Here is a 13346-nt window from a genome sequence, read left to right as displayed (position 1 = left end):
TTTCCTCAGTATTTGTATGCCAAAACCAGGAGCGTCTCCAGAACAGGTGTCAATATCTGTATTGTTTTGCTCTGTATATCGCACTCCTGGTTTTGATACAAACACTGATGATAAATCCCTGACGTGTGAATGAGCCCAACCATGGGATGTACGGGGTGCGGGGGTGACGCCTCCATGCGGCGGCAGCGGCATTACATCCACATGGCCCCCAGCACCACACAGCTGCGACACATTCGCACTCCTCTTCAGGGGCAGCGTGAGCCCCTGCACGGCCTACACTAAAGGGGGCGGGGCCGGATGACACGTGACTGGGGCGGGCTCCGGGTCCTAGGAGGAATGTCCTGTACACTGTACACGGCCAGCCATAGTACACACACCGCCCCCCGGGCTGAGAGGACGGAGCTGCCTGTCACTGAGGGACCTGTGTATCCTGCGGTAAGCGGGGACAGTGCACGGGACTTGTACTACTGATCTCCAGGGGCACAGTGGCCTCTGCTGGAATGCTGCACTTTATAGTGGTGTGAGCGCACTCTACATGCTGGGACAGCAGAGCTGACTGTGTGATGGGGCAGCAGAGCCGACTGTGTGATGGGACAGCAGAGCCGACTGTGTGATAGGCAGCAGTGCCGACTGTGTGATTGGACTGCAGAGCCGACTGTGTGATGGGACGGCAGAGCCGACTGTGTGATGGGACGGCAGAGCCGAGTGTGTGATGGGACGGCAGAGCCGACTGTGTGATGGGCAGCAGAGCCGACTGTGTGATGGGACTGCAGAGCCGACTGATGGGACTGCAGAGCCGACTGTGTGATGGGACTGCAGAGCCGACTGTGTGATGGGACTGCAGAGCCGACTGTGTGATGGGACTGCAGAGCCGACTGTGTGATGGGACTGCAGAGCCGACTGTGTGATGGGACTGCAGAGCCGACTGTGTGATGGGACGGCAGAGCCGACTGTGTGATGGGGCGGCAGAGCCGACTTTGTGATGGGACGGCAGAGCCGACTGTGTGATGGGACTGCAGAGCCGACTGTGTGATGGGACTGCAGAGCCGACTGTGTGATGGGACTGCAGAGCCGACTGTGTGATGGGACGGCAGAGCCGACTGTGTGATGGGGCGGCAGAGCCGACTTTGTGATGGGACGGCAGAGCCGACTGTGTGATGGGACTGCAGAGCCGACTGTGTGATGGGACTGCAGAGCCGACTGTGTGATGGGACTGCAGAGCCGACTGTGTGATGGGACAGCAGAGCCGACTGTGTGATGGGAGTGCAGAGCCGACTGTGTGATGGGACAGCAGAGCCGACTGTGTGATGGGACAGCAGAGCCGACTGTGTGATGGGACAGCAGAGCCGACTGTGTGATGGGACAGCAGAGCCGACTGTGTGATGGGACAGCAGAGCCGACTGTGTGATGGGACAGCAGAGCCGACTGTGTGATGGGACAGCAGAGCCGACTGTGTGATGGGACAGCAGAGCCGACTGTGTGATGGGACAGCAGAGCCGAGTGTGTGATGGGCAGCAGAGCCGAGTGTGTGATGGGACGGCAGAGCCGACTGTGTGATGGGACGGCACGGCAGAGCCGACTGTGTGATGGGACAGCAGAGCCGAGTGCGTGATGGGACAGCAGAGCCGAGTGCGTGATGGGACGGCAGAGCCGACTGTGTGATGGGACGGCACGGCAGAGCCGACTGTGTGATGGGACGGCACGGCAGAGCCGACTGTGTGACGGGGCTGCAGAGCCGACTGTGTGATGGGACGGCACGGCAGAGCCGAGTGTGTGATGGGGCAGAGACGACTGTGTGATGGGGCAGTGGGTCGCCCTCGCACACCCAGGGCAGCGGGGTACTCGGTACCGGGCCGGTGTCAGGCAGGAATGTGTCAAAGCAGCGGTGACCCGGTCCGTGGCCCTGGGCGCCCAATATCAATGGCGGTGATGTTAATGGTGTTAGAGTTTATATGAATAGTTCGTGATGCCACCCGTGGTGTTTGGCAAGTAAGATGTTGAGCCAACGCTGCATACAGATCCGCTGGGACTGATGGTGTGGTGCAGCAGAGATGGTATAGCTCCCCACAGGTGGAGCTGTAGTCCCAGGGCAGTGTTGGTGCAATGGATGAGGAGAGGTGCAGAATGGTATGGAGGCTGGTACCCAGGTGTAGTGGTGCAGGAATAACTGGAGGACACCAGAGTATGCGGTTCCAAAGCTTTACTCACTGTTTGCAGTTCACACACAGGCCTGCCTCCGTACTGTGTTCTCCAGGCCAGGGCTCCAGCCAACCTCCAGGCCAGATAGGGTTCTCCCTTCCACACTCCGCCAACATGTACCTTACTGAACGACTCTTCCAATGCGCCTTTAGGTGTGAAGCACTCCACTACTTAGTTACCCTGGAATGCCTCTCTCTAGGTGTTCCTAGTCTTTACTTGTATGACAGACAGCTGTAGTCTGCTTCGGGGACTCCTCACTGTGTCCCGGCTCTTTATTCAGTTGCTGTTGTGTCCCAAGTCTATGATGGGAGCAAGGAGTTAGCGGCTCACTACTCCTCCGGTGTCTGTTGCCGGACATAAAGATCCAATCAACCTCGGGGACCGGGCCCCGGCCTTTGCACTCTCTGGACTGGAAGGGTTCTCTCTCTTTCTCAACCAGCTTCCCTCCGTCCTTCTATTCTCCTTCGTTCCGATCTGTTCTATCTCTCTCATGGAAGGTTAGCTTATCAATCTTATCAGTCTCTTTCTCTGGTCTTTCTCGTGCGAGCAGCCCAGATCACTGGGACCTGCTGCAGCACGTCCTTCAGACACCCATCTTCTCTCTTCTCTCTCCTCTAACCAACAACTCTCACTCTTCCCACTCTTTTATATCATCTCACTCCACCCGCCTCCCAGCACATCTCGTGTTACGAAGCAGGGTTCCACGAGGGGTGCTCTGCATACCCCCCAGCCTGAAGCTGTTAGGTGGCCCCACTGAACTATCCTGTGTGTGGAATGCAGGTGTGGAGTGTGGTCAGGAGTTCCCAGCCTACCTGGATGGTGGGGCACTACACCTTAGGAGAAGGTGCAGTACCTCTGTGGCGACTGAAGCCTCAGGGGCAGCAGGGCAGAGCCGACTATGTGATGACACAACTTATTGCATAGGACCTGGAATGCTGTTCATAGGCAATCTCACTCGAATAGTCACCACCTTCTGCCCATGTCTGTGTGTCCGCAGCATATTCTAGGGTCCACAGGGTGTGATCTGCTGAGGAATCCTGTGGATGTGCTGCTGTGAGGATTCTCTGCTAAAAGAAACAGAGCTCTAGAATGATAAAATGTCGCTTGTGCTGAGGATCCGCAGCCAAATCCCGAGCAGCAGGGCATGTGCGCCTAGAATAATCAGCCGAGGATTGTGGAGCAGATCTTGGGGCAAAATGTTGGTAAAATAGAAAATCTCTTGTCAGCTTGCAGCGAGCTTCTTTTGAATGGGGAAACATTTATTTCTCGGGCTTTTTCAATTGCAGGTATAAAGAACTCTTGTCACTTTTTCTGCTTTGATTTTGCTGAGGAATTGTGGCAAAAATCCTGCAGTATTGCAATTTATTTATTTTTTTTCTATATTTTGTTGTTTTTTGTCTGTGGCTCTTTTGCCATCAGTTGCCTCAGTATTCTAATTTGGAGCATTTTTTCTCAAGCAGAAAAGCCTCCAGAATTGACAGATTGCCTCTTTTTCTGTCTGGCACCAGATGTGTTTTCTCATTGACATCAATAGGAAGCTTATTTGTAGCCTTGTAGTAAAAAACTTATTGTAATCATGCCCTACTATAGGGGTGGGCAATGAATTGTCCCGAGGGGCCACATGAGAGACCATGACTATTGTGGAGGGCCGAACCAAAAGCTTGAAATTAATTCTACTCAATATTAATTTATTAATATTAGTTGTATCACTTAATATTGAGCAGAATTAAATATGCTAACACCCTCTATATATCTTCAGCCCCTTATATACAGCACGAGCCTCACACAGCCTCCCTATATGCATCATGAGCCTCACACAGCCTCCCTATATACAGCATGAGCCTCACACAGCCTCCCTATATGCATCATGAGCCTCACACAGCCTCCCTATATGCATCATGAGCCTCACACAGCCTCCCTATATACAGCATGAGCCTCACACAGCCTCCCTATATACAGCATGAGCCTCACACAGCCTCCCTATATACAGCATGAGCCTCACACAGCCTCCCTATATACGGCATGAGCCTCACACAGCCTCCCTATATACGGCATGAGCCTCACACAGCCTCCCTATATACGGCATGAGCCTCACACAGCCTCCCTATATACGGCATGAGCCTCACACAGCCTCCCTATATACGGCATGAGCCTCACACAGCCTCCCTATATACGGCATGAGCCTCACACAGCCTCCCTATATACGGCATGAGCCTCACACAGCCTCCCTATATACGGCATGAGCCTCACACAGCCTCCCTATATACGGCATGAGCCTCACACAGCCTCCCTATATACGGCATGAGCCTCACACAGCCTCCCTATATACGGCATGAGCCTCACACAGCCTCCCTATATACGGCATGAGCCTCACACAGCCTCCCTATATACGGCATGAGCCTCACACAGCCTCCCTATATACGGCATGAGCCTCACACAGCCTCCCTATATACGGCATGAGCCTCACACAGCCTCCCTATATACGGCATGAGCCTCTCACAGCCTCCCTATATACGGCATGAGCCTCACACAGCCTCCCTATATACGGCATGAGCCTCACACAGCCTCCCTATATACGGCATGAGCCTCACACAGCCTCCCTATATACGGCATGAGCCTCACACAGCCTCCCTATATACGGCATGAGCCTCACACAGCCTCCCTATATACGGCATGAGCCTCACACGGCCTCCCTATATACGGCATGAGCCTCACACGGCCTCCCTATATACGGCATGAGCCTCACACGGCCTCCCTATATACGGCATGAGCCTCACACGGCCTCCCTATATACGGCATGAGCCTCACACGGCCTCCCTATATACGGCATGAGCCTCACACGGCCTCCCTATATACGGCATGAGCCTCACACGGCCTCCCTATATACGGCATGAGCCTCACACGGCCTCCCTATATACGGCATGAGCCTCACACGGCCTCCCTATATACGGCATGAGCCTCACACGGCCTCCCTATATACGGCATGAGCCTCACACGGCCTCCCTATATACGGCAGGAGCCTCACACGGCCTCCCTATATACGGCAGGAGCCTCACACGGCCTCCCTATATACGGCAGGAGCCTCACACGGCCTCCCTATATACGGCAGGAGCCTCACACGGCCTCCCTATATACGGCAGGAGCCTCACACGGCCTCCCTATATACGGCAGGAGCCTCACACGGCCTCCCTATATACGGCAGGAGCCTCACACGGCCTCCCTATATACGGCAGGAGCCTCACACGGCCTCCCTATATACGGCACGAGGCCCCACACGGCCTCCCTTTGTGCGGCACGAGGCCCCACACGGCCTCCCTGTGTGCGGCACGAGGCCCCACACGGCCTCCCTATATACGGCACGGGGCCCCACACGGCCTCCCTGTGTGCGGCACGGGGCCCCACACGGCCTCCCTGTGTGCGGCACGGGGCCCCACACGGCCTCCCTGTGTGCGGCACGGGGCCCCACACGGCCTCCCATAGCCTCCCCTGTGCTTCATGTCCACCTCCCATAGAATCCCCATATTCATACACCTGAAAAAAAAAAATCACCACATACTCACCTCGGTTCCTTTCCCAGGCGTGCTGCTGTCTGATGCACTGACTCTCCGGCGGTACACAGCTGACGTGATGACATGACGTCATCGCGTAAGCTGTTTCACGCACTATTATTTCTGCACAAATCACTGGTGAAATCTGCAGCAGCTTTAACTTGTGTGGACTTACTACAGGGGGATGTTCACACGTTGCTTTGTGGTTTTTGTTCTGCATGAAATAAGGCTGGAGTCACACACAGCGACTCACCAGCGATCCTGACAACGATAGCAGCGTGTCAGGATCGCTGGTGAATCGCTATGTGATCGCAGGTGAGCTGTCAAACAGACAGCTTCACCAGCGATCAGCACAGCGACGCCGAGCGCCTGGCATCGCTGTGTTCGTTAGTTACCAGCACGCTGATGCAGGGAGCTGGTAACTAACGTACACATCGGGTATCCAAGGGACGCACGTCCCTTGGATACCCGATGTGTACATTAATTACCAGCAGATCGCTGGTCTCCCGCCTGTCACACGCAGCGATGCGTGCTGGCCGGCGGGAGACCAGCGACCAAAAAAAAGTCCTCGCCTTTCCTGCAGCGATCAGCGATACCGGCAGGGGGCCGGTCGCTGATCGCTGACACACACAGCGATCTCGCTGGTGAGATCGCTGTTGTGTCACAAAACTTGTGATGGGGCCTTAACTCAAGTTTCCAACAGAAAACCGCAGCTGAAGTTATTAATCCTTTTGGTGCGGTTTTAATCTATATTTTTGGTGCCAAGCCATTTTGATGTCAATGAGAAAAACCGCTGAGCAAATTGACAAAACGTATTGAATGCGCACCAAAAGTCAGACTGCTCATGGGGAAAAGCATGTTGTGGGCATTCCCATGTTACTGTTATGTGCTGTTTTTTTTTTTTTTTCTCTTCCTTTTGATGCTTGAAAAACTCATATAAGCAGCTACGTGTGAACAATCCTTAAGGTTATACCCCCAGCTACTGCAGACTCTGGATTTGCTGGCCATTTCACCCTTTGCGTTGCTCCGGTTATTATCCACTGTGGATTTTTCCCTAGTGTGTGTGAATGAGATTTCATGAAACCCTTCACAATGCTGCCACTGTGCTACATGACGGACTGTCTGGAAAACCCACTTCTTATACATTGCCATAGGGGAATGCCTTGGATTTGCACATGGAATTTCCGCAGCGTACTCAAGCAGCAGCAAAGTGGATGACATTTTGTTCCAATTTTGCTGAATTGATATTAAGCACAAATTTTAACTTTGAAGAATACTATTTAGGTTACGTGACGATTTTGGCCACGTAGTTTGGTTTTTCCTTTGAAATCGGTGGAGGTCCCAGTGGTCTGACCCCATTGATCAGGACGTTATCCCCTATCCTAAGGATAACCCCTTTAAAAGGAATCTGTCACCTAGTTTTAGCCCTATAAGCTGCGGCCACCGCCATCAGGGGCTTATCTACAGCATTCTGCAATGCTGGAGATAAGCCCCCAATGTACCCTGAAAGATAAGAAAAACGAGTTAGATTATACTCACCGGGGGGGCGGTCCGTTCCAGTCCGATAGGTGTCGCGGTCCGGTCTGGCGCCACCCATCTTCTACAGATGCCATCCTCTTCTTACTTCTGCCGTGGCTTCTGCACAGGTGTACTTTATCAGCCCTATTGAGGGCAGATCAGAGTACTGCAGTGCGCAGGTGCCGTGAAAGGTCAGAGAGGTCCAGCACCTGCGCACTGCAGTACTCTGCCCTCAACAGGTCAAGTCAGTACGCCCGCGCAGAAGCCGCAACAGAAGCAAGGAAGAGGACGTCATCTCATGAAGATGGGAGGTGCTGGACCAGACCGCCTCCGGTGAGTATAATCTAACGTGTTTTTCTTATCTTTCAGGTTACATCGGGGGCTTATCTACAGCATTACAGAATGCTGTAGATAAGCCCCTGATGGTGGTGGCCGCAGCTGGTAGGCGTAAAATAGGGTGACAGATTCCCCTTAATGCTAGCAATGGAAAATTTTTCTGATTGTAGAAATAGAAGTCTCTGGTATAAAAATGACTGTTACTGCGCTGTCAGTACATGATCACAACCTGCTTGTTGCAATCAGGGCACCTTAATTCGTTGGTAGTTATGGAGGACAGCCCATAGTGTATTTTGAGGAAATGTTGCGCTTTTTCCTGTTTACCATTGGCTTTGCTGCAAAAATTTTCTGCCAGATTATTCGACAGTTTATAGGGCATTGTGACACACTCCACAATCGGCGGAAATTGTGTGGCTTATTTATTTTTTTGGAATCCATGTGTTTTTACAGTTTAAACATTTTCTTTAAAACACAACATGCAGCGCCAGCTCCAGGTTTTCGTGGGCCCCGGGCAAAAGAGTCTCAGTGGGCCCCTGTAACACATAGCACGATTCATGCCGCACAGATACAGAGAAATATAGGAATAGTACAATGCCAAAGTTTTCACTTCTTACATTACATGAGTGATATCTATTGTAAATTCTACAATACCATACATATAGTAGAATGCATCCTATAGTCCTCATGTAGTGTAATGAACAGCCCATAGTCGTCCACGTTCCTCCATGTAGCATAATGCACATCCATGTGTAATGCACAGCCCATGTTCCTCCATGTGTAATGCACAGCCCATGTTCCTCCATGTGTAATGCGCAGCCCATGTTCCTCCATGTGTAATGCGCAGCCCATGTTCCTCCATGTGTAATGCGCAGCCCATGTTCCTCCATGTGTAATGCGCAGCCCATGTTCCTCCATGTGTAATGCGCAGCCCATGTTCCTCCATGTGTAATGCGCAGCCCATGTTCCTCCATGTGTAATGCGCTGCCCATGTTCCTCCATGTGTAATGCGCAGCCCATGTTCCTCCATGTGTGATGCGCAGCCCATGTTCCTCCATGTGTGATGCGCAGCCCATGTTCCTCCATGTGTGATGCGCAGCCCATGTTCCTCCATGTGTGATGCGCAGCCCATGTTCCTCCATGTGTGATGCGCAGCCCATGTTCCTCCATGTGTGATGCGCAGCCCATGTTCCTCCATGTGTGATGCGCAGCCCATGTTCCTCCATGTGTGATGCGCAGCCCATGTTCCTCCATGTGTGATGCGCAGCCCATGTTCCTCCATGTGTGATGCGCAGCCCATGTTCCTCCATGTATATTGCGCAGCCCATGTTCCTCCATGTATATTGCGCAGCCCATGTTCCTCCATGTATGATGCGCAGCCCATGTTCCTCCATGTATGATGCGCAGCCCATGTTCCTCCATGTATGATGCGCAGCCCATGTTCCTCCATGTATGATGCGCAGCCCATGTTCCTCCATGTATGATGCGCAGCCCATGTTCCTCCATGTATGATGCGCAGCCCATGTTCCTCCATGTATGATGCGCAGCCCATGTTCCTCCATGTATGATGCGCAGCCCATGTTCCTCCATGTATGATGCGCAGCCCATGTTCCTCCATGTATGATGCGCAGCCCATGTTCCTCCATGTATATTGCGCAGCCCATGTTCCTCCATGTATATTGCGCAGCCCATGTTCCTCCATGTATATTGCGCAGCCCATGTTCCTCCATGTATATTGCGCAGCCCGTGTTCCTCCATGTATGATGCGCAGCCCGTGTTCCTCCATGTATGATGCGCAGCCCGTGTTCCTCCATGTATGATGCGCAGCCCGTGTTCCTCCATGTATGATGCGCAGCCCGTGTTCCTCCATGTATGATGCGCAGCCCATGTTCCTCCATGTATGATGCGCAGCCCATGTTCCTCCATGTATGATGCGCAGCCCATGTTCTTCCATGTACAACCCCTGGCAAAAATTATGTAATCACCGGCCTTGGAGGATGTTCATTCAGTTGTTTAATTTTGTAAAAAAAAGCAGATCACAGACATGGCACAAAACTAAAGTCAATTCAAATGGCAACTTTCTGGCTTTAAGAAACACTACAAGAAATCAAGAACAAAAAATGTGGTAGTCAGCAATGGTTACAATGGTAATGGTTTTTTAACCAAGCATAGGGGAAAAATTATGGAGTCACTCAATTCTGAGGAAAAAAAATGGAATCATGAAAAACAAACCAACAAAAAAACACTCCAACACATCACTAGTATTTTGTTGCACCATCTCTGGCTTTTATAACAGCTTGCAGTCTCTGAGGCATGGACTTAATGAGTGTCAAACAGTCCTCTTCATCAGTCTGGCTCCAACTTTCTTGGACTGCTGTTGCCAGATCAGCTTTGCAGGTTGGAGCCTGAAATGACTTTAGTTTTGTGCCATGTCTGTGATCTGCTTTTTTTCTACAAAATTAAACAACTGAATGAGCATCCTCCAAGGCCGGTGATTACATATTTTTTGCCAGGGGTTGTATAATGCACAGCCCATGTTCCTCCATGTATTACGCACCTCCATATATAATGTACAGCTCATAGTCATCCATGGAGAATAATGCACAGTCCGTACTCATCCATGTAGTAGTATGGCCACCATGTACTCATAATGTCCGAGGTCGCACATTCAGCTGAAATATTTGATAGTCAGCGAGCTCCTCACCCGCCAGGTTCGGGTGGCTGCAATGGCGACAGCTCAGCTACCCCGGTTGTTTTGCTCCTGCTGATAAGTGCCCCCAATTTGTTCAGGACCCTGCCACTTGCTTGGGTGTGCCAGGTGCTTACACCAGTCATATATGTATGATATATATATAATATTTTATTTTATCCCTGGCATCTTCATAAAAGAAAAAAAACTACCTGAATAACGCAACAGAAAAAGGCACAAAAATATTAGTAAAGATGCATGACAGTTATAGCTTTTTTTCCTAGCAAAAAAGAAAACAAAGAAATAAGTTGGCCTGTTTATAACAGGAGATACCTCTTTAGGCCAACTTTTAAGGGTGGGACTATATTGCGACTTTGGTTTAGTCACTTTGCCAAAGTTCGCTAGGTGTCGTTGCTAAATCACAACACAATGCAAGTGAATGAGGTCACATTGTGATCACAACAAGAAAATCACGAGACGTCCAACCGCATCAGACTATTTGCGATTTGCTTGTCACAGTCGAAATACCTTGGGGGTCGTAATTGACCCCATTCACCTGTATTGTGCTGCAATGTAGCAGCGACACCTAGCGAACGTTGATAATGTAGTCTCAGCCTGATGCGTATGACTGCTTTCAATGTTAGAAGTTTAAGTTGGTGTAAGGTTCAAGGAAAGGAAAAAGGCGGCACATCCGTCCACAATATGTAAAAGTTTTAGTTCATGCTTTATTCAAAATTCATTAAAAACATGGAATCCAAAATATATAAATAAAAACCAGACGCGTTTCAGGCGTCCAAGTGCCCTTAAGGCCCCGTCTCACATAGCGAGATCGCTGAAGCGTCACCAATTTTGTGACGCAGCAGCGACCTCGCTAACGATCTCGTTACGTGTGACCCTTAGCAGCGACCAGGCCCCCGCTGCGATGTCGCTGATCGTGCTCAAATGTCCCAGGCCATTTTTTGATTGCTAGTGTCCCGCTGGCCAGCATACATCGCTGTTTGACACCGACGAGCGACCTCGTTAGCAACTCAGAAATCATGGACGCAGGCGGGAGTCATCAGAATAGCTGCTGTTTGACAAGTTACCAATGACCACCGAGGTCGTTATACGAATCGCCGAATCGTTGCTGCATCGTTGGGTAAATCTGTCTGTTTGACAGCTCACTAGCGACCATTTAGCGACGCACCAGCGATCCTTACCAGGTCGTATCGTTGTCGGGATTGTTGGTGCGTCGCTAAGTGTAACGGTACCCTTAGTCATAGGATATATCAGAAATAAACCAAGTGAACTATTTATAGAGCTCTAAGCCAATTACAACAGAGGTAGACAATCATTATTAAGAATAGAACAGGTGTTAGCTGCAGGTTACATCGGTTCAAGAGACAACATTAAGCCAGTTGTGAAGAATACGGTAATTTCTTTTAAATACTATGAAATTTTTTTAATGTAATTTGTATGGATTTTCATTGCCAGAAAAATTATTTTAATGTTGTAAAACTAGTCCACTATCCACATGATAAATGTGATTCCATACATGACAGTTTTAATTTTCTTGGTCAGCATACCATGGTCTTGACTAGAGTTGAGTGACTTTGATCGGATCGGGTTTCATGAAACAAAATTTGTTTCAGATGAAACTCGTCCGACTAGGACAAAAAAAGTCGGAGTTTCGTCCGAAACCCGACCCCAATGCAAGTCAATGGGGAATAAAAGTCGGCATTGAGTGGATGAATGTCATCCGCTCAATGCCGACTTTTATTTCCCATTGACTTGCATTGGGGTCGGGTTTCGAACGAAACTCCGACTTTTTTTGCCCTAGTCGGACCAGTTTCATCTGAAACAAATTTTGTATCATGAAACCCGATCCGACCTAAGTCGGTCAACTCTAGTCTTGACTTTATGTATAAAATTTCTTTGTTAGCATTTCATAGACTTCATTTTACATAAAAAAAATTTTGGGCTGAGCCTCACCAGCAGGACTGGCACCCAACACACAGATTTCAGCCTCCAATATTGGATGACATGGCGTGGTGAGCTTCAAAATTCCCTCCTCTCTCTAAGCCTTGGTATAATGTTATTCACGTGTTTATCTCGGAGGCGGCAGAAAAATGGATCTGATGCTTTAGGACAGCAATCCCCAGCCGTTCAGACCTCGAGCCACATTCGGCTATGAAAGAGGGTCACAGTCACATCCAGCTCCTGCCTCACTCACAGTTGTGACACCCAGAGCCCCCTATAACCAGTATAATGACAGCCAAAGCTTTTCCACTAATATCACGCCAGGCTCCAGGGTTTCCTATGTTACCCCCTTGCAGATCTGCTCTCCGGTGCAGGGCGACACACAAGTCACCACCTAGAGATCTGCTCTGAATATCAGTTTGCCACACCTGGAGCTAATGCACCAAGCTGGCACACAGCCACACATCATGGGCCCAAGAGCCACATTTGGCTCTCGAGCTACGTGCTTGGGGACCCCTGCTTTAGGATATCTGCTCACATAACCATCATTTGGCCAAGAGCTTTCTGCTGTGGCTCCTCCAAGGAATGTGCATGTTATTTCAGTGGAGATGGGGGGGGGGGGGGGGGGAAGCTGCTGGGCCCTTCTGGCTTTCTAAATTCTCAGGGAAACTAAAGGAAAAATCCATCTTGTCAAATGCTGTTTAAGGGTATGTCCACACAACATCTAGATGCTGGCGCATCTGCTGAGGTTTTTCTAGGTGGCCAACAGTCAGTTTCCTAAAGTAGCTTTTCTGGCAGTTTTGCTGTTGTTTTTTTTGCAGCTCTTTTTTCCTATAATTTAAATCCTAATTAGCAGGCTGCTCCGTAGCAGAAGTGCTCGTTAGATAAACATGCCATTACTTTTGACCGCTTCATGGTTTCCAAACCACTTCTAGGACAATCCCTTCCTAAGCTAAATGTTCGGCCCCAATATAATAATAAAGCCTATACTCCGTTTCAGCAGTGTCGGCACTCGCGGTCCCGGGGCTGTGATGCGGTGTTGTGACACCTGATGGCCCGCGCCCAATCAGCATCGGCTTCTCTGTCCCCGCCTTCAAACA

The 13346-nt window shown here is 50.4% G+C and overlaps 1 protein-coding gene across 3 annotated transcripts in view; it reads left to right on the top strand.

The window, feature by feature from the left end:
• Window positions 1-240: 240 nt before the first annotated feature.
• P4HA2 (prolyl 4-hydroxylase subunit alpha 2) overlaps window positions 241-13346 on the top strand; it is a 146074-nt gene continuing 132968 nt past the window's right edge. The window contains exon 1 of one of the 3 annotated variants that reach the window (XM_073569882.1): window positions 241-435. The gene's annotated coding sequence lies outside the window, so the exon portion shown is untranslated. The remainder of the gene's footprint in view (window positions 436-13346) is intronic. The other 2 variants (XM_073569928.1, XM_073570004.1) reach the window with 2 other exon arrangements.

This window comes from Dendrobates tinctorius, unplaced genomic scaffold, assembly GCF_039654945.1.
Source record: "Dendrobates tinctorius isolate UK_male_01 unplaced genomic scaffold, ASM3965494v1 ptg000001l, whole genome shotgun sequence".
NCBI classification, from domain to species: domain Eukaryota; kingdom Metazoa; phylum Chordata; class Amphibia; order Anura; family Dendrobatidae; genus Dendrobates; species Dendrobates tinctorius.
Note: the sequence above shows the minus strand (reverse complement) of the source record. Positions and strands in the feature narration are given on the sequence as shown.